At 43.7% G+C, this 26,757-nt stretch overlaps 1 pseudogene; it reads left to right on the forward strand.

Moving 5' to 3' along the window:
• The first annotated feature begins 3,391 nt into the window (after positions 1-3,391).
• The window catches only part of LOC121847031, a 35,069-nt pseudogene continuing 11,703 nt past the window's right edge, over positions 3,392-26,757 (forward strand).

The raw sequence follows: 26,757 nt of genomic DNA on the forward strand, positions 1-26,757 counted from the left end.
AGTCTATACCCTTAAGTTACATCCCAAATAACACCCTATTCCCTACAGGGCCCATAGGGTTCTCATCAAATGTAGTGCACTGCATAGGCAATAGGGTGCCATTTAGATTTCACAATCACACTTAAGAAATAAAACAGGCCTAAACCTGTATCTGTAAATGAACTAGTTGTGTGGTCTGAGTGGAAGTGTTGTATCAGCTCAATGTTTACTATACCTTTCTTTTTCAAGATCTTTTTGAAGAAGAATTTGTCACTTTTGTGGTTGGGCTTACGATCCATGTGCTAATGTTCTTTGGTATTAATGAAATACAAGTGTGATCTGATGAAGTAATATTGAAGTAATAAATGATGTATTTGTTGGTTGTTATGTATCTACTAGTGTTTTTGTTTATTCATCCACTGGTTCAATAACTGAAAACACGTAGTATTTTATAAAACTACCTTATCATCATCATCTTAAATAGGAGTAAGTAAGTAGCCCTGCCTCATAGTAATCATCGATAACAATCTGTTGTATCAGGCTATTTTTTACACAAATACCAAAACAGATCGCTAACATTCTAAATCAGGGATCGGCCAAAGGCAACCTGCTGGTCTAAACCGATACGCAAAGGTTAAGAAAAAGACTAAAATCACCAGGAATTCAGCAAAAAATGAGTTTCATTTAGGAAATCTGTAATCAAGTATATTCAATTACAGCTGTTTTCAAATCCAATCTTATTTTGGGCTTAATTGTGTTCAATTCGGTGTACAAATTATAATTAGGTTCTGGCCACCTGACTATCTGCTTCGACAAACATCTGAATCTAGTTGCCTACCCCATTCTAAATCAACAATGGTATTTCTATATGATAAACCATTCAGGGACCATGGTTACCTGTGCAGTCTATTACATGGTCCTACTGTACTTTAACATAGTGTTGTTTGTACAGAGAGTTCTGAAAAGTCTCATTCCAGGTTCCGAGCCTCCGTTTCGCTCCACCAACTGCTTCTCTCTCTCTCTATGGGAAGGCATGCTGAAGCTTTATTAATGACAGGGCATGGTAAATGCACACATTAACATAAAGGGTGTAGAGTCCAACACCAAAGCAAAAGGAACAGAGAAAGGCCCCTGACACTCTCTGTAGCATGAGAAATTCCCCCCTGAAGAAAAGGGAAATCACCGCTTGTACTGTATGTATGTAGCAGTCTGACGGAACTGGGGCAACCAGCTATTTCAGTATGGGAAAATGGGCCAAGAGCGTGTGACTAGGGTGAAGGGATGAAGTGAATGGAGAGATGGAGGGATGGACGGACGGATGGAGGGACGGACGGAGGGAAGGACGGAGGGAAGGACGGATGGAAGGACGGATGGAGGGATGGATGGAGGGAAGGACGGATGGAGGGATGGACGGATGGAGGGATGGATGGAGGGAAGGAGGGAGGACGGATGGATGGAGGGATGGATGGAGGGAGGGACGGATGGAGGGATGGATGGAGGGAGGGACGGATGGAGGGATGGACGGATGGAGGGATGGATGGATGGATGGAAGGACGGATGGAGGGATGGACGGATGGAGGGATGGACGGATGGAGGGATGGATGGAGGGATGGATGGAGGGAAGGACGGATGGAGGGAAGGACGGATGGAGGGATGGATGGAGGGAAGGACGGATGGAGGGATGGACGGATGGAGGGATGGAGGGATGGATAGAGGGAGGGACGGATGGAGGGATGGATGGAGGGATGGATGGATGGAGGGATGGAGGGATGGATGGATGGATGGATGGAGGGAAGGACGGATGGAGGGATGGACGGATGGAGGGATGGATGGAGGGAAGGACGGATGGAGGGATGGATGGAGGGAAGGACGGATGGAGGGATGGACGGATGGAGGGATGGAGGGATGGATGGAGGGAAGGACGGATGGAGGGATGGACGGATGGAGGGATGGATGGAGGGAAGGACGGATGGAGGGATGGACGGATGGATGGAGGGAAGGACAGATGGAGGGATGGACGGAAGGATATTGTAAAAATAATACATTTGTTCAAATCGAGGCCGCGCCTCAGTCGAAGGTTCCAAATGATCACATTTTCATGATCATCTTAATTCTGTCAATCCAGAAGACCCAGATATACTGACCCATAAAACGGACATACTTGGCATCTGACCAGAGAGAGAGAGGGGAGATAGAGAGGGGGGTGGGAGAGGGGAGAGAAAGAGAGAGAGAGAGAGAAAGAAAGCAAAAGGAAAATATAGGTGAGGGAGAGAGAGAGAAAGAGAGAAGGTGAAGGAGAGAGAGAGAGAAACTGAGCGCTGCTTCATTCAAACAGAAAATGTCCATCTGTTGAATTGAGATGAAAATAGCTTCACTTTACACCAGCAGATAGGAGGTCATGGGTCAAATACTGATGTAAAGGGTTCTACGGACAATGCATTACCTACCTGTGGGTATGATGGATTAATAGACCTTGAGTGGATAGGACATTTAAGTGGAATCAACACATTTCCAGATACAAGCATCTTGCTAAACCTGCAAACATCTGCTAAATATGTGAATGTGACTAATAACATTTGATTGGATTTGATAATGAGTTCCAATAGGAAAATGTTTCATCTTCTAAGTCTAAAACATACAGCTCCAAAAACATTTTTCAAACTTCACAAATTAAATGATGTTACTTTTATGAAACACAGTGTTGAATGTTCAGTTTAGAATAGATACTGTGCATTACTGTAAGTCTCTCCTTCTAAATCTCTCTGGCTTCTATCAACAAGAGATAGATAGCTGTGAGATGAAGCCATTAGCCTGCACCTAGTCTCAGTCTGAGTGGCAGTATAATATATAGTGCACTACTTTTGACCAGAACCCTATGGGTCAGAGCCTTATGGGTCAGAGCTTTATGGGTGAGGGCCTTATGGGTGAGAGCCTTATGGGTGAGAGCCTTATGGGTGAGAGCCTTATGGGTGAGAGCCTTATGGGTGGGAGCCCTATGGGTCAGAGCCTTATGGGTGAGAGCCTTATGGGTGAGAGCCCTATGGGTCAGAGCCTTATGGGTGAGAGCCTTATGGGTGGGAGCCCTATGGGTCAGAGCCTTATGGGTCAGCGCCTTATGGGTGAGAGCCTTATGGGTGAGAGCATTATGGGGGAGAGCCCTATGGGGGAGAGCCCTATGGGGGAGAGCCTTATGGGGGAGAGCCTTATGTGTGAGAGCCTTATGGGTCAGAGCCTTATGGGTCAGAGCCTTATGGGTCAGAGCCTTATGGGTCAGAGCCCTATGGGTCAGAGCCTTATGGGTGAGAGCCTTATGGGTGAGAGCATTATGGGTCCTGGTCAAAAGTAGTAGGAGCCCCATGGGCTCTGGCAAAAAGTACTGCATTATACAGTATGCGTGTGTGTGTGAACCAATATGAACCTGTGCCAGGTGAGACATTAAACAGGGGGCATCAAGGAAATATGCGCATGACAGAGAGGTTGAAACTAGCACTAACTCTAACTATAAGCCTAATGCTAACCCCCGTGCCCACCCCACATGGAAAACATCTAAGCGCAACGAGCAAGTGACTGTTATGCGTTTGGCAGAACACAATATTTGTGTGCAAATCTCAAATTACACTCAATGTAACAGGTAGGCATAATGTTCCTGGGGCTCTTACTGTATTCTGATCTGCAGAACAAAAACACAGCGGAACTAATTCACAACACTGGAGTTACATCCCAAATGACTCCCTATTGACAATATAGTGCACTACTTTTGACTAGTCCTATGGGTCCTGGTTAAAGAATTGTACAATGAAGAGGTAGTGTCATTTGGGATGCGGAACAAAATAAACAGATGACAGAGAAGATGTTTATTTCCTTAGTTAACAGATGCTTTCATACACTTCAGACTCAAATTACAGCTAATGCCTGAATGGCACACACACGTCACACACACAGTTTAATATCTCACCTGGTGCAGGTTCATATTGGTTCACACACACACACACACACACACACACACAGTTACAAACACACAGAGTTACAAACCAACACACACACACAGACACACAACACACACACACAGACACACAGAGTTACAAACACAGAGTTACAAACACACACACACACACACACACACACACACACACACACACACACACACAAGAGTTACAAACACACACACACACACAGAGTTACAAACACACACACACACACAGAGTTACAAACACACACACACACACACACAGAGTTACAAACACACACACACACACACACAGAGTTACAAACACACACACACACACACAGAGTTACAAACACACACACACACACACACAGTTACAAACACACACACACACACACGAGTTACAAACAAACACACACACACAATAGAGTTACACACACACACAATAGAGTTACAAACAAACACACACACACACACACAATAGAGTTACAAACAAACACACACACACACACGAGTTACAAACAAACACACACACACAATAGAGTTACACACACACACAATAGAGTTACAAACAAACACACACACACACACACAATAGAGTTACAAACACACACACACACACACGAGTTACAAACAAACACACACACACAATAGAGTTACACACACACACAATAGAGTTACAAACAAACACACACACACACACACAATAGAGTTACAAACAAACACACACACACACACACGAGTTACAAACACACACACACACACAATAGAGTTACAAACACACACAATAGAGTTACAAACAAACACAATAGAGTTACAAACAAACACACACAATAGAGTTACAAACAAACACACACACACACACGAGTTACAAACACACACACACACACAATAGAGTTACAAACACACACAATAGAGTTACAAACAAACACACACACACACACACAATAGAGTTACAAACAAACACACACAATAGAGTTACAAACACAAACACACACACACACACGAGTTACAAACACACACACACACACAATAGAGTTACAAACACACACAATAGAGTTACAAACAAACACAATAGAGTTACAAACAAACACACACAATAGAGTTACAAACAAACACACACACACACACGAGTTACAAACACACACACACACACAATAGAGTTACAAACACACACAATAGAGTTACAAACAAACACACACACACACACACAATAGAGTTACAAACAAACACACACAATAGAGTTACAAACACAAACACACACACACACACGAGTTACAAACACACACACACACACAATAGAGTTACAAACACACACAATAGAGTTACAAACACACACAATAGAGTTACAAACACACACAATAGAGTTACAAACACACACAATAGAGTTACAAACACACACAATAGAGTTACAAACAAACACACACAATAGAGTTACAAACAAACACACACAATAGAGTTACAAACACAAACACACACACACACACGAGTTACAAACACACACACACACACAATAGAGTTACAAACACACACAATAGAGTTACACACACACACAATAGAGTTACAAACACAAACACACACAATAGAGTTACAAACAAACACACACATAGAGTTACACACACACACAATAGAGTTACAAACACAAACACACACACACACACAATAGAGTTACACACACACACAATAGAGTTACAAACACAAACACACACACACACAATAGAGTTACACACACACACAATAGAGTTACAAACACAAACACACACACACACAATAGAGTTACACACACACACAATAGAGTTACAAACAAACACACACACACACAATAGAGTTACACACACACACAATAGAGTTACAAACACAAACACACACACACACACACACAATAGAGTTACAAACACAAACACACACACACACACACACAATAGAGTTACACACACACACAATAGAGTTACAAACACAAACACACACACACACAATAGAGTTACACACACACACAATAGAGTTACAAACACAAACACACACACACACAATAGAGTTACACACACACACAATAGAGTTACAAACAAACACACACACACACAATAGAGTTACACACACACACAATAGAGTTACAAACAAACACACACACACACACACAATAGAGTTACAAACACAAACACACACACACACACAATAGAGTTACAAACAAACACACACACACACAATAGAGTTACACACACACACAATAGAGTTACAAACAAACACACACACACACACAATAGAGTTACAAACAAACACACACACACAATAGAGTGTCTAATTAACATTAAATGGTGTTAATAGTTAACAGCTTGTAGCAGACACGTCCAGATAACACATCGTCCTCAAGTGAACATTAGTCCTGTTTGAGGGCCCCACATACACACAGCCACACACACACAACCACTAATGCCACTAATAGAGGGCAGGTGTGTGACGAGGCTTGGCTAGAAAACCTCAGACGCTTTCAGAGTGTTTTCTTAAATCAACCCAATTAAATATTTGTACCTCTATGGTATCGGTCTCTATAAACCGGGACAATTGTTGCTAACGTGCGCTATTGTGACTAGAATGACATTGTAAACAACAGCCAGCTTTCCGGGGTATAGACATGTCGTATGTCGAACGCTCTTGTAGGCAGAACCCTTACATGCTTGCTAATCTAACTGCAGTTGTCACCCCTGACCGTAGATTGCTTTGTATGTTTCTATTTTTTGTTTGGTCAAGGTGTGATATGGGTGGACATTCTATGTTGTTTTCTATTTCTATGTGTTTGGCCTGGTATGGTTCCCAATCAGAGCCAGCTGTCTATCGTTGTCTCTGATTGAGAACCATACTTAGGTAGCCTTTTCCCACCTGGTGTTTGTGGGTAGTTGTTTCCTGTTTTGTGTTTTCACCTTTCAGGACTGTTTCGATTTTCATTTCTTACATTCACTTTGTTATTTGGTATTTTCATGTTCTGTTAGAATAAATAATCATGGACACTTACCACTCTGCGTTTTGGTCCTCACCTTCTTCCACCAACGGCCGTTACAGCAGTGGCCAGTTTACAGTGAAAAATACCAGGCTGTTGTTTGAGGAAAGTGCACAACAACAAAACACTTGTATCACGGAACTGGTTCTGATACTTTCACCTCTGAAGGTAAATCATTTACTTACATTCAGCTATCCTGCTCTAATTTGTCATCCTGAGTGTCCCAGATATAAAATGTGGCATAGTTATGTTTAATAAAATACATTTTTATATTAAAATGTAGGAACTGGGTTCTAAAGTTTGAACCCCTGCTGTCTCTGGCCCCAAAACCCATGCCAGCCATCTAGAAGGTTAGTGTGGTTAGTGTATTCTCTGTAGGGAAGCTAATTATCCATCATGTAAGACATTCCAGGGAGTGTGTAAACTTAAATTTTTTATTACCATAGCATTTGTGTATGTTCTGTATTGTTATGTACTTGAAAATGTATCAATTGACCGATTCGGCACATTTGAGCAAACTCCTGGCAGACTTGATACAAAATATAGAGTGGTGATTATTAATTGGATCAGTCTGAAACTTTGCACACACACCGCTGCCATCTGGTGGCCAAAATCTAAATTACACCTATAGTCCTATCTGACTGTATGGCCTTCCTCTTGCATTTCAAAGATGATGGAACACCCAAAAATTGTTTTTGGTTGGATTATATTTTACCAGATCTAATGTGTTATATTCTCCTACATTAATTTAGCATTTCCACAAACTTCAAAATGTTTCCTTTCAAATGGTAACAAGAATATGCATATCCTTGCTTCAGGTCCTGAGCTACAGGCAGTTAGACGTGGGTGTGCATTTAAGGCAGAAATTGAAGAAAAAAAAGGGTACGATCCTTAAGAGGTTTTAAGAGGTTCAGTATAAATACTATGTGTACCTTATATGCATCTTCAACTTGAGAAGTCCCAACTGTCGTGAGGTCCTTGGATATTTAAGAATGCGATCTGTGTGTGCGTCAGTGGAGTCCGCGGGAATGGACATTTCTTCTCCGCTTTTAAATTGGATTTGAGCGTTCAGTATGCCTATTGGTTTCTATTGGATGTTACTACCATTGACCATTACTCCACCTGGCTACCAGAGACGGGGGGAAAGCAGATATCTGACCCCCCCCCCCACACACACACACACACACACACACACCACACACACACACCACACACCACACACACACACAGAAGGCCAGAGGAAGGAGTAGTGGTACCCTGGTATCGGACAACTTCCACCCACAGATATAACAGTCTTCGGAATCCTCGTCTCAATAGAACGGCTGTAACGGGTTCAAACAACCTCCACCTCTCCACTTGGTCTACTAGAGAAGAGAGTCCTGAGGGGTGTGTTTAACCACCTCTCCACTTGGTCTACTAGAGAAGAGAGTCCTGAGGGGTGTGTTTAACCACCTCTCCACTTGGTCTACTAGAGAAGAGAGTCCTGAGGGGTGTGTTTAACCACCTCTCCACTTGGTCTAATAGAGAAGAGAGTCCTGAGGGTGTGTTTAACCACCTCTCCACTTGGTCTAATAGAGAAGAGAGTCCTGAGGGGTGTGTTTAACCACCTCTCCACTTGGTCTAATAGAGAAGAGAGTCCTGAGGGGTGTGTTTAACCACCTCTCCACTTGGTCTAATAGAGAAGAGAGTCCTGAGGGGTGTGTTTAACCACCTCTCCACTTGGTCTAATAGAGAAGAGAGTCCTGAGGGGTGTGTTTAACCACCTCTCCACTTGGTCTAATAGAGAAGAGAGTCCTGAGGGGTGTGTTTAACCACCTCTCCACTTGGTCTAATAGAGAAGAGAGTCCTGAGGGGTGTGTTTAACCACCTCTCCACTTGGTCTAATAGAGAAGAGAGTCCTGAGGGGTGTGTTTAACCACCTCTCCACTTGGTCTAATAGAGAAGAGAGTCCTGAGGGGTGTGTTTAACCACCTCTCCACTTGGTCTAATAGAGAAGAGAGTCCTGAGGGGTGTGTTTAACCACCTCTCCACTTGGTCTAATAGAGAAGAGAGTCCTGAGGGGTGTGTTTAACCACCTCTCCACTTGGTCTAATAGAGAAGAGAGTCCTGAGGGGTGTGTTTAACCACCTCTCCACTTGGTCTACTAGAGAAGAGAGTCCTGAGGGGTGTGTTTAACCACCTCTCCACTTGGTCTACTAGAGAAGAGAGTCCTGAGGGGTGTGTTTAACCACCTCTCCACTTGGTCTAATAGAGAAGAGAGTCCTGAGGGGTGTGTTTAACCACCTCTCCACTTGGTCTAATAGAGAAGAGAGTCCTGAGGGGTGTGTTTAACCACCTCTCCACTTGGTCTAATAGAGAAGAGAGTCCTGAGGGGTGTGTTTAACCACCTCTCCACTTGGTCTAATAGAGAAGAGAGTCCTGAGGGGTGTGTTTAACCACCTCTCCACTTGGTCTAATAGAGAAGAGAGTCCTGAGGGGTGTGTTTAACCACCTCTCCACTTGGTCTAATAGAGAAGAGAGTCCTGAGGGGTGTGTTTAACCACCTCTCCACTTGGCCCTAAAGAGAAGAGAGTCCTGAGGGGTGTGTTTAACCACCTCTCCACTTGGTCTAATAGAGAAGAGAGTCCTGAGGGGTGTGTTTAACCACCTCTCCACTTGGTCTAATAGAGAAGAGAGTCCTGAGGGGTGTGTTTTAACCACCTCTCCACTTGGCCTAAAGAGAAGAGAGTCCTGAGGGGTGTGTTTAACCACCTCTCCACTTGGTCTAATAGAGAAGAGAGTCCTGAGGGGTGTGTTTAACCACCTCTCCACTTGGTCTACTAGAGAAGAGAGTCCTGAGGGGTGTGTTTAACCACCTCTCCACTTGGTCTAATAGAGAAGAGAGTCCTGAGGGGTGTGTTTAACCACCTCTCCACTTGGCCCTAAAGAGAAGAGAGTCCTGAGGGGTGTGTTTAACCACATCTCCACTTGGCCCTAAAGAGAAGAGAGTCCTGAGGGGTGTGTTTAACAATCCCTCCACTTGGTCTACTAGAGAAGAGAGTCCTGAGGGGTGTTTAACAGTGTGTCCCATAAAATAGGGCCCCATAAGACTCTGGTCAAAAGTATTGCCATTACGGAAGCACCCGGCCTTAATTAATCCTTCCATTTCTATGGCATGTCCTGAATGGCTGATCAAAGGAGAATAATTATTTGTTCGTGGTCAAAATCCAGGATGGTTTGCGAACAAGTATTGCAGGCAGGCCACCCGTCATACAAGTCAGTATTCAACATACATCCATGTCTGAGGATGTCGGAAGATGAAGCGGAAACCGGCCACTAGGGGCAACAGTGAGCACTGTTACCTTCACGTAGGTTTTGGTTTTGCCATGGCGTTGTGGACAGGGAGGGTGGATGGGCGTAAGCATCTGCCTCTGATTTACAGTGATAAAAAGTTTTTTTTTAGATGTTTGCTTTAAGGCTATCCCAAAACTTAATCCTTACCTTAACCATTCAGAGTTAATGCCTAACCTTAACCTTGAACACTTAGAAATCTGACATTTGCAACAACTGACATTTCACTCTGATTTCAATGGTTGCGAACATAACCTTAAACACTTCAAAATATGACTTCTGCAACAATTTCAAAACTTGACTTTTGAGAAACATGGATGAATGTTTAATTCTGATGTGAAAATGTGACAGTGGAAACAGGCAAAGAGAGGGGAAACAGAGGGGGAAACAGAGGGGGAAACAGAGGGGGAAACAGAGAGTAAACAGAGGGGGAAAACAGAGGGGGAAACAGTAGGAAACAGAGGGGGAAAACAGTAGGAAACAGAAGGAAACAGTGGGGAAAACAGTAGGAAACAGAAGGAAACAGTGGGGAAAACAGTAGGAAACAAAGAGGAAACAGAGGGGAAAACAGAGGGAAACAGAGGTGGAAAACAGAGGGGGAGACAGAGATGAAACAGAGAGGAAACAGAGGGGGAAAACAGTAGGAAACAGAAGGAAACAGAAGGGGAAAACAGTAGGAAACAAAGAGGAAACAGAGGGGGAAACAGTAGGAAACAGAGGGGGAAACAGAGGGGGAAAACAGTAGGAAACAGAGGGGGAAACAGAGGGGGAAAACAGAGAGGAAACAGAGGGGGAAACAGATGAAACAGAGAGGAAACAGAGGGGGAAACAGTAGGAAACAGAGAGGAAACAGAGGGGGAAAACAGTAGGAAACAGAGGGGGAAAACAGTGGGGAAAACAGTAGGAAACAGAGGGGAAAACAGTAGGAAACAGAGGGGGAAAACAGAGGGGAAACAGAGAGGAAACAGAGGGGGAAAACAGAGGGGGAAACAGTAGGAAACAGAGGGGGAAAACAGTAGGAAACAGAAGGAAACAGAGGGGGAAAACAGAGAGGAAACAGAGGGGGAAAACAGAGGGGGAAAACAGAGAGGAAACAGAGGGGGAAAACAGAGGGGGAAAACAGTAGGAAACAGAGGGGGAAAACAGAGGGGGAAAACAGTAGGAAACAGTGGGGAAAACAGTAGGAAACAGAAGGAAACAGTGGGGGAAAAACAGTAGGAAACAAAGAGGAAACAGAGGGGGAAACAGAAAACAGAGGGGAAACAGAGGGGGAGACATTGATGAAACAGAGAGGAAACAGAGGGGGAAACAGTAGGAAACAGAAGGAAACAGAGGGGGAAAACAGTAGGAAACAGAGAGGGGGAAACAGAGGGGAAAACAGTAGGAAACAGGAGGATACAGAGGAAACAGAGGGGGAAAACAGAGGGAAAACAGAGGGGAAACAGAGGGGAAAACAGTAGGAAACAGAGGGGGAAAACAGTAGGAAACAGTGGGGAAAACAGTAGGAAACAGAAGGAAACAGTGGGGGAAAACAGTAGGAAACAAAGAGGAAAACAGAGGGGGAAACAGAGGGGAAACAGAGGGGAAACAGAGGGGGAGACATTGATGAAACAGAGAGGAAACAGAGGGGGAAACAGTAGGAAACAGAAGGAAACAGAGGGGGAAAACAGTAGGAAACAGAGAGGGGGAACAGAGGGGAAAACAGTAGGAAAAGGAGGATACAGAGGAAACAGAGGGGGAAAACAGAGGGGAAACAGAGAGGAAACAGAGGGGGAAACAGTAGGAAACAGAGGGGGGGAAAACAGTAGGAAACAAAGAGGAAACAGAGGGGGAAACAGTAGGAAACAGAAGGAAACAGAGGGGGAAAACAGAAGGAAACAGAGGGGAAAACAGTAGGAAACAGAGAAGGGGAAACAGAGGGGGAAAACAGTAGGAAACAGAGGGACAAAACAGTGGGGAAAACAGTAGGAAACAGGAGGAAACAGAGGAAACAAAGGGGGAAAACAGAGAGGAAACAGAGGTGGAAAACAGAAGGAAACAGAGGGGGAAAACAGTAGGAAACAGAAGGAAACAGAGGGGGAAAACAGAGCGGAAACAGAGAGTAAACAGAGGGGGAAAACAGAGGGGAAACAGAGAGGAAACAGAGGGGGAAAACAGAGGGGGAAAACAGTAGAAAACAGAGGGGGAAACAGTAGGAAACAGAAGGAAACAGAGGGGGAAAACAGTAGAAACAAAGAGGAAACAGAGGGGGAAAACAGAGGGGGAAAACAGAGGTGGAAAACAGAGGGGGAGACAGAGATGAAACAGAGAGGAAACAGAGGGGGAAACAGTAGGAAACAGAAGGAAACAGAGGGGGAAAACAGTAGGAAACAAAGAGGAAACAGAGGGGGAAACAGAGGGGGAAAACAGTAGGAAACAGAGGGGGAAACAGAGGGGGAAACAGTAGGAAACAGAGAGGAAACAGAGGGGGAAAACAGTAGGAAACAGAGGGGGAAAACAGTAGGAAACAGAGGAGGAAAACAGTAGGAAACAGAGGAGACAGAGGGGGAAAACAGAGGAGGAAAACAGAGGAGGGAAACAGAGGAGGGAAACACATGGGGAAAACAGAGTAGAAACAGAGAAAAACAGAGTAGTTGGTTTTTAACGTCATTCAAACTCACACATGACAGGACAAGCCGTACAAGACAACTCACAAAGCAGAGTAGAGTACAACCAACATTCACCAGCCACTGCATTCTAGGAGTTAAAGTAGGAGTTATGGGAGGCAGATCCCAGATTTTAGAATGCCTGTCCCCAGAGCAGAAAACTTCAGTCAAAACCCCTACATCACGTGTTAACTGGTTGGTGATAATACATACTGGTCAGCCATGCATCCTCCATTAAAATATGGATGGAGAAGATAATGGACTGTCATCTACCTGTCCTCCTGGAGGTGTTAAGTATAAGTAGATTTGTGTTTGTGTGTGCGTCCATGTCCGTGCGTGTGTTCCTTGTGTGTGTGAGAGAGAATATGAATGGGAATAACATGTGGAACCATCTATCCAGGGGTTATAAGGTTGTTAAAAGGGAAAGGGGATACCTAGTCAGTTGTACAACTGAATGCATTCAACTGAAACGTGTCTTCCACATATAACCCAACCCCTCTGAATCAGAGAGGTGCGGGGGGCTGCCTTAATCGACGTCCACGGCTCCCAGGGAGCAGTTGTTGTGGGGGTTAACTGACTTGCTCAAGGGCAGATCGGCAGATTTTGGAATGGGTCAACTCTCCCAGGGTCATAGGGGTGTAACTGGTCATATAGAGAATACAAATGGGAATAACATGTGTAATCTCCATCTTTCCTAGGGTTATAGGGGTGTTATTGGTCACATAAATCAGTAGATCACAGACAGTTGCCATTTAAAATGGAGACAGACTGATTATCTTCGATGAAGACTACAGATCAAATGTTGACTTTAAGAAACCTTTACACTTCAGTCGACATTACTGCTTGATTTACACAAAAGTTTTACAAGTATAAAACAATTGAAGAGGCAGGTTTCTCAAGCCTCTGGGGATTTGCCTGATGTTTCGTCAGACAGATTATATGAAAGTAGAGACAGTGTTCCTTAGCCCTTTTCCTCAGGTCACATTGACCTGACAGTATGTGGAGTCAAACAATCAAAAAAATCAATAAATCAATCAACCAACAATCAAACTTTATCATGCAAAGCATCGCAAAATCTGAGCACATGTTTTTGCTCAGATGACCACAGACACACACACACAGTAGTACAGCCAGCTGCCTTCTTCCATCTGTGGCAACCAATTACATGAGAGAAGAGACTCATGAGATTTCCAGGTGTAATTCATTGAGTTTGACCCCAACGTGCCTGTGGTAATATACCATCAGATCTATCTTGTACCTACCTCAGATCCATTCATTATAGTCAGGGGGCCTGTTGGTGTAGACTTACACTGTAAAGTATTAGCATCGCAGAATAGACTGTCATATCAGGGTCTTTCTATAAACTAGGGGTACCAGTGAGGATTTCCTACACTGGACAATTTGCTACAGCTGTTGATAAAACATTGATAATAATCTGCAAAAAAAATTCAGGTCATTAGATTAAGATATAAGGAGGGATGGGATCATAGCTATATTCAATACAATTCGCGAGTTGATTTGTAACTCTTTAATTCACCTTTATTTAACCAGGTAGGCCAGTTGAGAACAAGATCTCATTTACAACTGCAAAGCAGTGCAACACTGTCACGATGGTCGTAAGGAGCGGACCAAAATGCAGCGTGGTATGTGTTCATGATGATTTTTTAATTAAAGAAGCACTGAACACTGAATACAAACTACACAAAACAATAAACGAATAACGACCGTGAAGCTATAATGAGAACTGTGCTGAACACAAGCAACTAACATAGACAATCACCCACAAACAAACAGTGAAACCCAGGCTACCTAAGTATGATTCTCAATCAGAGACAACCAATGACACCTGCCTCTGATTGAGAACCATACTAGGCCAAAACATAGAAATCCCAAAATCATAGAAAAACAAACAGACTGCCCACCCCAACTCACAGGGGGACAGGCGGGAGACTCCGGCAGCGCCGGACAGGCGGGAGACTCCGGCAGCGCAGGACTGAGGGGCTCTGGCGCCTCTGGACTGAGGGGCTCTGTAGGGATGAGACGGAGAGACAGCCTGGTGCGGGGGCTGCCACCGGAGGGCTGGTGCATGGAGGTGGTACTAGATAGACCGGACCGTGCAGGCACACTGGAGCTCTTGAGCACCGAGCCTGCCCAACCTTACCTGGTTGAATGCTCCCGGTCGCCCTGCCAGTGCGGCGAGGTGGAACAGCCCGCACTGGGCTGTGCTGGTGAACCGGGGACACCAGGCTGGTGCCCTGTACGCCGGCCCAAGGAGACGCACTGGAGACCAGATAAGTAGAGCCGGCTTCATGGCACTTGGCTCGATGCCCACTCTAGCCCGGCCGATGAGAGGAGCTGGTATGTACCGCACCGGGCTATGCACCCGCACTGGGGACACCGTGCGCTTCACAGCATAACACGGTGCCTGCCCGGTCCCTCCAGCCCCCCGGTAAGCACAGGAAGTTGGCGCAGGTCTACTACCTGGCTTCGCCACACTTCCTGTGTCCCCCCCCCAAGAAGTTTTTGGGGCTGACTCTCGGGCTTCCATCCACGCTGCCGTGCTGCCTCCTCATACCAGCGCCTCTCTGCCTTCGCTGCCTCCAGCTCTTCCTTGAGGCAGCGATATTCTCCTGGCTGTGCCCAGGGTCCTTTACCTTCCAACTCATCCTCCCATGTCCAGTCCTCCTTGCGCTGCTCCTGCTGCCGCTGCCTGTCACCACGCCGCTTGGTCCTTGGTTGGAGGGTGATTCTGTCACGATGGTCGTAAGGAGCGGACCAAAATGCAGCGTGGTATGTGTTCTTGATGATTTTTTAAATTAAAGAAAGCACTGAACAATGAATACAAACTATACTAAACAATAAACTAATAACGACCGTGAAGCTATAATGAGAACTGTGCTGAACACAAGCAACTTACGTAAACAATTACCCACAAACAAACAGTTAAACCCAGGCTACCTAAGTATGATTCTCAATCAGAGACAACTAATGACACCTGCCTCTGATTGAGAACCATACTAGGCCGAAACATAGAAATCCCAAAATCATAGAAAAACAAACAGACTGCCCACCCCAACTCACGCCCTGACCATACTAAATAACGACAAAACAAAGGAAATAAAGGTCAGAACAACACAGAGTTACACATGGGATAAACAAATGTACAGTCAATAACACAATAGAAAAATCTGTATACAGTGTGTGCAAATGAAGTAAGGAGGTTAGGCAATAAATAGACCAATAGTGGCGAAGCATTTACAGTTTAGCAATTTACACTGGAGTGATATACAGTGGGGCAAAAAGTATTTAGTCAACCACCAATTGTGCAAGTTCTCCCACTTAAAAAGATGAGAGAGGCCTGTAATTTTCATCATAGGTACACTTCAACTATGACAGACAAAATTAGGAGAAAATAATCCAGAAAATCACAATGTAGGATTTTTTATGAATTTATTTGCAAATTATGGTGTAAAATAAGTATTTACAGATGGGCTGTGTACAGCTGCAGCGATCGGTAAGCTGCTCAGATAGCTGACGCTTAAAGTTAGTGAGGGAGATATAAGCCTCCAACTTCAGTGATTCTTGCAATTCGTTCCAGTCATTGACAGCAGAGAACTGGAAGGAGAGGCGGCCAAAGTTGGTGTTGGCTTTGGGGATGACCAGTGAAATACACCTGCTGGAGCACGTGCTACGGGTGGGTGTTGCTATCATAACCAGTGAGCTAAGATAAGGCGGGGCTTTACCAAGCAAAGACTTATAGATGACCTGGAGCCAGTGGGTTTGGCGACAAATTTGTAGCGAGTAGCTTGAATGAAAAGGTGTAAACGGCCAGCTCCTCCGTCTCAGTTGCTAATATATGCATATTAGTAGTAGTATTGGATAGAAAACACTAAATTTTCCAAAACTGTCAAAATATTGTCTGTGAGTATAACAGAACTGGTATTGCAGGCGAAACCCTGAGGAAATTGAAAACAGGAAGTGGTTTCTATTTTGAAAACTCCATGTTCCATAGCCTCCCTTTGCTGGATTTAAAGGGATATGAACCAGATTCCTTTTCCTATCGCTTCCTCAAGGTGTCAACAGTCTTCAGACATAGTTTCAGGCTTTTTATTTTGAAAAATTAGCCAGAACGATAACATTGCGTCAAGTGGTCACATGAGTTTTGCTCGCACAACAGAATTTGGATAGGTATTGCTTTTCCCTCTCCTACTGGGAAAGATGTTTGTGGTTGATATATTATCGATTATATATTTTAAAAACATGTTTATGTGGACATTATGGAAACTATTTGGAATTTCTGTCTGCGTTGTCGTGACTGCTCTTTCCTGTGGATTTCTGAACATAACGCGACAAACAAACAGAGGTATTTTGGATATAAATATAATCTTTATGGAACAAGCGGAACATTTGTTGTGTAATTGGGAGTCTCGTGAGTGAAAACATCCGAAGATCATCAAAGGTAAACGATTATTTTGATTGCTTTTCTGATTTTCGTGACCAAGCTTCCTGATGCTAAGTGTACATAATGTTATGTTAGGCTATCGATAAATTTACACAAACGTTTGGATTGCTTTCGCGGAAAAGCATAATTTCTAAATCTGACACGACAGGTGGATTAACAAAAGGCTAAGCTGTGTTTTCCTATATTGCACTTGTGATTTCATGAATATAAATATTTATAGTAATATTTATTGTATGTGGCGATATGCTATTCAGCGGTTGTTGATGGCACTTATCCCGATAATACAGCAAGCTACTAACTTCTTAATTGAGAAATCCATCACCCTGTTGTGTTTACGCTTATTTCCCTCCAGGGACCTAGCTAGCTAGATAATTATTTTCTTCAACCAAAACCCAGTCAATCGCACTGCAGTGTGGGATTGGGTCAGTCAGAGGCAAATCTGTTGCTAACACGTCACTAGCCTGTTCGGCCAGCCTTTTCCTGTAGTCAATGATCTGTCTTGCTCAAATCAGTATGTTCTTGAAGCACCTTCGGCAGCGATTACAGCCTTGAGTCTTTTTCAGTATGACGCTACAAGCTTGGCACAACAGTATTTGGGGAGTTTCTCCAATATTTCTTTGCAGATCCTCTCAAGCTCTGCCAGGTTGGATGGGAAGCGTCACTGCACAGCTATTTTCAGGTCTCTTCAGAGATGTTAGATTGGGTTCATGTCCGGGCTCTGGCTGGGCCACTCAAGGACATTCAGAAACTTCTGCATCATCTTGGCTGTGTGTTGAGCACTCTGGAGCAGGTTTTCATCAAGGATCTCTGTACCTTGCTCCATTCATCTTTCCCTCGATCCTGACTAGACTCCCAGTCCCTACTGCTAAATAACATACCTACAGCATGATGCTGCCAGCACCATTCTTCACCTTAGGGATGGTGCTAGGTTTCCTCCAGACGTACTGCTTGGCATTCAGGCCGAAGAGTTCAATCTTGGTGTCATCAGACCAGAAAAGCTTGTTTCTTATGGTCTGGGAGTCCTTTAGGTGCCTTTTGGCAAACTCCAATCGAGCTGTCACGTGTCTTTTACTGAGGAGTGGCTTCCATCTAGAGGCTTGATTGGTGGAATGTTGCAGAGATGGGATAACATTTCAGAAGGACAACCATCTCCACAGAGGAACTCTGGACCTCAGTCAGAGTGACCATCGGGTTCTTGGTCACCTCCCTGACCAAGGCCCTTCTCCCTTGATTGCTCAGTTCGGACAGGCAGCCAGCTCTAGGAAGAGTCTTGGTGGTTCCAAACTTCTTCCATTTAACTTTGGGCTAGGCGTGCATCAAGTGACCAAAAGCATTAAAAACATTTTCCAACCAAGCAGATGCATCACAAAAGTCAGAAATCCGGATAAAATAAATCCCTTACCTTTGAATATCTTCATCTGGTTGCAATCACAGGGGTCTCTGTTTCATAACAAATTATCCTTTTGTTCAAATAAAGTTTATATCCCAAAAAAGTATGTTTATTTGGCACGCTTCATTCAATAATCCAACGGTTTCCCCTCATTCAAAATGCATACAAAATGAATCCCAAATGTTACCAATAAACTTGGTCCAAATATGTCAAACAACGTTCCTAATCAATCCTCAGGTACCCTAATATGTAAATAAACTATAAAATGTAAGAAAATAGTATATTCAATAACGGAGATAAATAACCAAGTGCGCACCCTCACCGGAGCACATCACAATCGTTTTCCAACCAAGCAGATGCATCACAAAAGTCAGAAATAGCGATAAAATAAATTGCTTACCTTTGAAGGTCTTCATCTTTTTGTAATCCCAAATGTTCCAGTTACACAATGAATGGTTGTTTTGTTCGATAAAGTCCTTCTTTATATCCCAAAATAATGTAAAAAGTAACCTGTTAACTTGGTCCAAACATTTCAAACAACGTTTGTAATCCAACCTCAGGTACCCTAATATGTAAATAAACGATAAAATTTAAGACGGAATAAACTGTTTCCAATACCGAAGAAAAACAAAGAGGGGCGCGCAATCATTCACACGCACCAAAAGTCCTTCTGAATGACACTTAGAAAGAATATGAATTCTTCTTCATTTTTCAAAAATAAAACATTGAACAATTTCTAAAGACTGTTGAGATCTAGTGGATGCCATAGGAACTCCAATCTGGGTCCTAATAATTCTCGGCCATAGAAAAACTTTGGAAAGTTGAATGACCCCCCCCAAAAAAAAAACCCGGATGGATTGTCCTCGGGGTTTCGCCTGCCAAATCAGTTCTGTTATACTCACAGACATTATTGTAACAGTTTTAGAAACTTTAAAGTGTTTCCTATCCAATACTACCATGCATATGCCTATCCTAGCTTCTCGGACTGAGTAACAGGCAGTTTACTTTGGGTACCTCAGTCATCCAAACTTCTGAATTCTGCCCCCTATCCCTATTTTTTTTTAAAGAATGGAGACCACTGTGTTGTTGGGGACCTTCAATGCTGCAGAAATGTTTTGGTTCCCTTCCCCAGACATAATCCTGTCTCGGAGCTCTATGGACAATTACTTCAACCTCATAGCTTGGTTTTTGCTCTGACACGCACTGTCAACCATGGGACCTTATATAGCCAGGTGTGTACCTTTCCAAATCATGTCCAATCAATAGAATTTACCACAGGTGGACTCCAATCAAGTTGTTGAAACAGCTCAAGGATGAACAATGGAAACAGGATGCACCTTTGCTCAATTTTGAGTCTTTTAGCAAAGGGTCTGAATACATATGTAAATAAGGTATTTCTGTTTTTTCTTTGTCATAAATTTGCAAACTTCTAAAAACCTGTTTTTGCTTTGTCATTATGGGGTATTGTATGTACATTGATGAGGATTTATTTTTGTTTAATCCATTTTAGAATAAGGCTGTGTGGAAATGTGTAAAAGTCAAGGGCTCGGAATACTTTCTGAATGCATAGTATGTTTACATTGCCAAATCAAGTGAAAAAGATCATCTCTCGCTCTCTCTGTCTCGTTCAAGACTTGGTGTTACCTTGCTGTTATCTGGAGGGCAGTGCTGTGTTGCGTGGTCTGTCTCTCTAGATCGCCCCCCCCTCTCAAGGCTGCTGTGATGTCATTGTTCAGTCAGTCAGGCTCAATACTAATTTTTCCGATGCCAGCTGAGTACACAATAGAGCCAATCAATGTCAGACTCATTGCCTGGCACACCTGACTGCACATCTGAATACTTCCAATCAATCCCTACCGACATAACCATCTTCTTCCACTTCTTTCTTTCCCTCTATTAAAACAATCTGTTCGTTTTGTTGAAGCATAATCTTCTGTGCCAAAAATCACAAAACGTTTGCTTTGTGGCAAATTCATAGTATATTATACAGCAGGTTTGTTAGATGGAACAAAAGTCCAAAGACACTGTGGCCCTCCAGAGTTGACCACCACTGTCCTAGTTGAACCTTCTAAGATATAATGTGCAACCCTGTGTGCTATTCCCTACAAAGTACACTACTTTTGACCTTTAGGCCCTGGTGATAAGTATTCCACTGTTACATCCATTGCCTGTTTGCCTAAGGCTGATGCCACGGAGGTTCTTGTACGTTCTTGTGCACACATGGACACACACATGGACACACACATGGACACACACATGGACACACACATGGACACACACATGGACACACACATGGACACACACATGTGCACACACATGGACACACACATGGACACACACATGGACACACACATGGACACACACATGGACACACACATGTGCACACACATGGACACACACATACACTCAAGAAAATAGTGCCATACATGCCCTAAAACATATTCAGATGGCCTTCCTGTTAGGATTTTTGTTGTCCTTAATATCTTTTGTTTTTTGCATTTCTGTTTTCCTTCGTCTTTGTCTTTTTTCTCTTTTGTTCTTTTTGTTGGTTGTTGGCGCATTGAGGGAGATTGCATGTTTTAAAATTTAAAAAAAATTCAAGCGCAAACAACTCGCCAACAATCAATGCGCCAACAACCAACAAAAAGAACAAAAGGGACAACAAAAATCATAATATATACAGTGGGGCAAAAAAAGTATTTAGTCAGCCACCAATTATGCAAGTTGTCCCACTTAAACAGATGAGAGAGGCCTGTAAATTTCATCATAGGTCCACTTCAACTATGACAGACAAAATGAGAAAAAAAAACAGAAAATCACATTGTAGGTTTTATAATGAATTTATTTGCAAATTATGTTGGAAAATAAGTATTTGGTCAAAAACAAAAGTTTATCTCAATACTTTGTTATATACCCTTTGTAGGCAATGACAGAGGTCAAATGTTTTCTGAAAGTCTTCACAAGGTTTTCACACACTGTTGCTGGTATTTTGGCCCATTCCTCCATGCAGATCTCCTGTGGAGCAGTGATGTTTTGGGGCTGTTGCTGGGCAACACGGACTTTCAACTCCCTCCAAAGATTTTCTATGGGGTTGAGATCTGGAGACTGGCTAGGCAACTCCAGGACCTTGAAATACTTCTTACGAAGCCACTCCTTCGTTGCCCGGTCGGTGTGTTTGGGATCATTGTCATGCTGAAAGACCCAGCCACGCTTCATCTTCAATGCCCTTGCTGATGGAAGGAGGTTTTCACTCAAAATCTCACGATACATGGCCCCATTCATTCTTTCCTTTACACGGATCAGTCGTCCTGGTCCCTTTGCAGAAAAACAGTCCCAAAGCATGACGTTTCCACGCCCATGCTTCACAGTAGGTATGATGTTCTTTGGATGCAACTCAGCATTCTTTGTCCTCCAAACACGAGGAGTTGAGTTTTTACAAAAAGTTATATTTTGGTTTCATCTGACCATATGACATTCTCCCAATCTTCTTCTGGATCATCCAAATGCTCTCTAGCAAACTTCAGATCATTTTGATGCCACGGGGTGAGATCTTGCGTGGAGCCCCAGATCGAGGGAGATTATCAGTGGTCTTGTATGTCTTCCATTTCCTAATAATTGCTCCCACAGTTGATTTCTTCAAACCAAGCTGCTTACCTATTGCAGATTCAGTCTTCCCAGCCTGGTGCAGGTCTACAATTTTGTTTCTGGTGTCCTTTGACAGCTCTTTGGTCTTGGCCATAGTGGAGTTTGGAGTGTGACTGTTTGAGGTTGTGGACAGGTGTCTTTTATACTGATAACAAGTTCAAACAGGTGTTGTTAATACAGGTAACGAGTGGAGGGCAGAGGAGCCTCTTAAAGAAGAAGTTACAGGTCTGTGAGAGCCAGAAAGCTTGCTTGTTTGTAGGTGACCAAATACTTATTTTTCACCATAATCTGCAAATAAATTCATTAAAAATCCTACAATGTGATTTTCTGGATTTTTTTCTTCATTTTGTCTGTCATAGTTGAAGTGTAACTATGATGAAAATTACAGGCCTCTCTCATCTTTTTAAGTGGGAGAACTTGCACAATTGGTAGCTGACTAAATACTTTTTTGCCCCACTGTATATATAAAAGATCACATTTTAAAATAGGGAACAAGGTAAAATGTCTGATACAACATGAGTCTAAATACTGTGTATTTTTATCCGTTCAGGTAAGTGAACGTTCTGGTACTGTGTGTTTCTGTCTGTAAGGATGTGATATAATGGTACTCCCTCCTCTCCACCAGGCTATCCCTCAGGCTATCCCTCCTCTCCAGCAGGCTATCCCTCAGCTCCTCTGTACTCCCTCCTCTCCAGCAGGCTATTCCTCAGCTCTCTGTACTCCCTCCTCTCCAGCAGGCTCCCTCCTCTCCAGGCAGGCTATATCCCTCAGCTCCTCTGTACTCCCTCCTCTCCAGCAGGCTATCCCTCAGCTCCTCTGTACTCCCTCCTCTCCAGCAGGCTATCCCTCAGCTCCTCTGTACTCCCTCCTCTCCACCAGGCTATCCCTCAGCTCCTCTGTAGTCCCTCCTCTCCAGCAGGCTATCCCTCAGCTCCTCTGTACTCCCTCCTCTCCACCAGGCTATCCCTCAGCTCCTCTGTACTCCCTCCTCTCCAGCAGGCTATCCCTCAGCTCCTCTGTACTCCCTCCTCTCCAGCAGGCTATCCCTCAGCTCTCTGTACTCCCTCCTCTCCAGCAGGCTATCCCTCAGCTCCTCTGTACTCCCTCCTCTCCACCAGGCTATCCCTCAGCTCCTCTGTACTCCCTCCTCTCCACCAGGCTATCCCTCAGCTCTCTGTACTCCCTCCTCTCCAGCAGGCTATTCCTCAGCTCTCTGTACTCCCTCCTCTCCACCAGGCTATCCCTCAGCTCCTCTGTACTCCCTCCTCTCCAGCAGGCTATCCCTCAGCTCCTCTGTACTCCCTCCTCTCCAGAAGGCTATCCCTCAGCTTTCTGTACTCCCTCCTCTCCAGCAGGCTATCCCTCAGCTCCTCTGTAGAGGGACAATTAACAATACGACACCAGCCTCTGTCACCCTGTAGGGGGACGGTAAACAGTGTGACACCAGTCTCTGTCACCCTTGTGAAGGGAAGATAAACAGCGTGACACCAGACTCTGTCACCCAGCGAGACGACATAGCTAATGACTCTACCTGTCAATCACAGCAGGATTCTGGAAATGTGTGAAATTACAGAAACTCTGAGATGCTCCACAGACTTTCTCACTCCTCTTGTCTCCATCTTTTGGCTTAAAACCTTCAACTAAAACTTTCAACTCTGCCTAAAAATTGTAGTCCAGACTCTATCATCAAGATGTTTTATTTGATTCTTGTTTGTTTTGCTTTTTCAAGCACTTTGAGATTCTTTCAGTGAGGAAAAGTGCTATAGAATACATAATTATTATTATTGTTGTAAATGTCACATCCATCATCATTTACCCTGCCTACACTTTAGAAAATATTTTTACAGTCAATGTCTCACTAATGGTGATGTGTCCTACATGAATCCTCTGTACATGCAGTATGACCTTCTGGAATAAAAAGTGTCATTTCAGGAGACATCCAATCACACTTCAAATAAAAGGTAAGAAGACATGGATGAATCAATAGTCCTTTTCTCATCCCTGCCATGGTCTGTGCACCATCACTGCAAACACCATTGCAGTTCTCCCACTTTAGCCCATTCTCAGTCAGGAAGCAGTCCAGCATTTTGAATAGCTCTTCAGCTGTGGCTCTGTCTCTGACATATTTACAAAAGAATAGATCCTCACACAGGGAGCTTGTCATGTCAAAACGTACATAAGAGATAAACAAACAGTCTTTGTTGCTGTCAGTTGCTTCATCGAACTATAAGGCAAAACGTTTGTCTTTGAGTTTATCTACCAGCTGTTCTTTAAGATCGTTAGCAATGTCATTTATACGTCTGGTGACAGTGTCATTGAACTGTAAGGCAAAACGTTTGTCTTTGAGTTTATCTACCAGCTGTTCTTTAAGATCGTTAGCAATGTCATTTATACGTCTGGTGACAGTGTCATTGAACTGTAAGGCAAAACGTTTGTCTTTGAGTTTATCTACCAGCTGTTCTTTAAGATCGTTAGCAATGTCATTTATACGTCTGGTGACAGTGTCATTGAACAGTAAGGCAAAACGTTTGTCTTTGAGTTTATCTACCAGCTGTTCTTTAAGACCGTTAGCAATGTCATTTATACGTCTGGTGACAGTGTCATTGAACTGTAAGGCAAAACGTTTGTCTTTGAGTTTATCTACCAGCTGTTCTTTAAGATCGTTAGCAATGTCATTTATACGTCTGGTGACAGTGTCATTGGACAGAGGGATAGTTTTTATTTTTGCAGCACTTGCGTCATCAATATGACAGAGACCATGTCTAATGCTGCAGGCAGTATCAGCTCCTCTGCTATGGGGGTTTTTGCACTGAGCAATTTGGTACGCCACCTTAAATGATGCTAACAGTGCTGGTTTACTGAAGTAGCAATCACAAAGCGGGACAATTGTTGGCAATATTCGGCACGTTTTCACTGAAAAAACTCAGCGGCTTATCAGCATGATTGGGGTGTAATGTCTTTAAGTGACTCCTTAATTTATTTGGCTTCATGCTGTCAGCTGCCAACATTTTTAGACACAGTAAACATACCGGTCTTTCCTCGTCTCCCACCGTAGTCACAGTGAAGCCAAGCGCTACATACGCTTCCTCATATTTCCTCGTCTCCCACCGTAGTCACAGTGAAGCCAAGCGCTACATACGCTTCATCATATTTCCTCGTCTCCCACTGTAGTCAAAGTGAAGCCAAGCTCTACATACGCTTCATCATATCTCCTCGTCTCCCACCGTAGTCACAGTGAAGACTTGCGCTACATACGCTTCTTCATATCTCCTCGTCTCCCACCGTAGTCACAGTGAAGCCAAGTGCTACATACGCTTCATCATATCTCCTCATCTCCCACTGTAGTCACAGTGAAGCCAAGCGCTACATCATATCTCCTCGTCTCCCACCGTAGTCACAGTGAAGCCAAGCGCTACATACGCTTCGTCATGTCTCCTCATCTCCCACTGTAGTCACAGTGAAGCCAAGCGCTACATCATATCTCCTCGTCTCCCACCGTAGTCACAGTGAAGCCAAGCGCTACATACGCTTCGTCATATCTCCTCTTCTCCCACCGTAGTCACAGTGAAGCCAAGCGCTACATACACTTCGTCATATCTCCTCTTCTCCCACCATAGTCACAGTGAAGCCAAGCGCTACATACACTTCCTCATATCTCCTCGTCTCGCACCGTAGTCACAGTGATGCCAAGCCCTAGATCAAATCAAATCAAAATCAAATCAGATCAAATTTTATTTGTCACATACACATGGTTAGCAGATGTTAATGCGAGTGTAGCGAAATGCTTGTGCTTCTAGTTCCGACAATGCAGTAATAACGAGCAAGTAATCTAACTAACAATTCCAAAAAAAAAACTACTGTCATACACAGTGTAAGGGGATAAAGAATATGTACATAAGGATATATGAATGAGTGATGGTACAGAGCAGCATAGGCAAGATACAGTAGATGATATCGAGTACAGTATATACATATGAGATAAGTATGTAAACCAAGTGGCATAGTTAAAGTGGCTAGTGATACATGTATTACATAAGGATGCAGTCGATGATATAGAGTACAGTATCAACGTATGCATATGAGATGAACAATGTAGGGTAAGTAACATTATATAAGGTAGCATTGTTTAAAGTGGCTAGTGATATATTTACATCATTTCCCATCAATTCCCATGATTAAAGTGGCTGGAGTAGAGTCAGTGTCATTGACAGTGTGTTGGCAGTAGCCACTCAATGTTAGTGGTGGCTGTTTAACAGTCTGATGGCCTTGAGATAGAAGCTGTTTTTCAGTCTCTCGGTCCCAGCTTTGATGCACCTGTACTGACCTCGCCTTCTGGATGGCAGCGGGGTGAACAGGCAGTGGCTCGGG

This window comes from Oncorhynchus tshawytscha, linkage group LG08 (assembly GCF_018296145.1).
Source record: "Oncorhynchus tshawytscha isolate Ot180627B linkage group LG08, Otsh_v2.0, whole genome shotgun sequence".
Taxonomy (NCBI): Eukaryota; Metazoa; Chordata; class Actinopteri; order Salmoniformes; family Salmonidae; genus Oncorhynchus; species Oncorhynchus tshawytscha.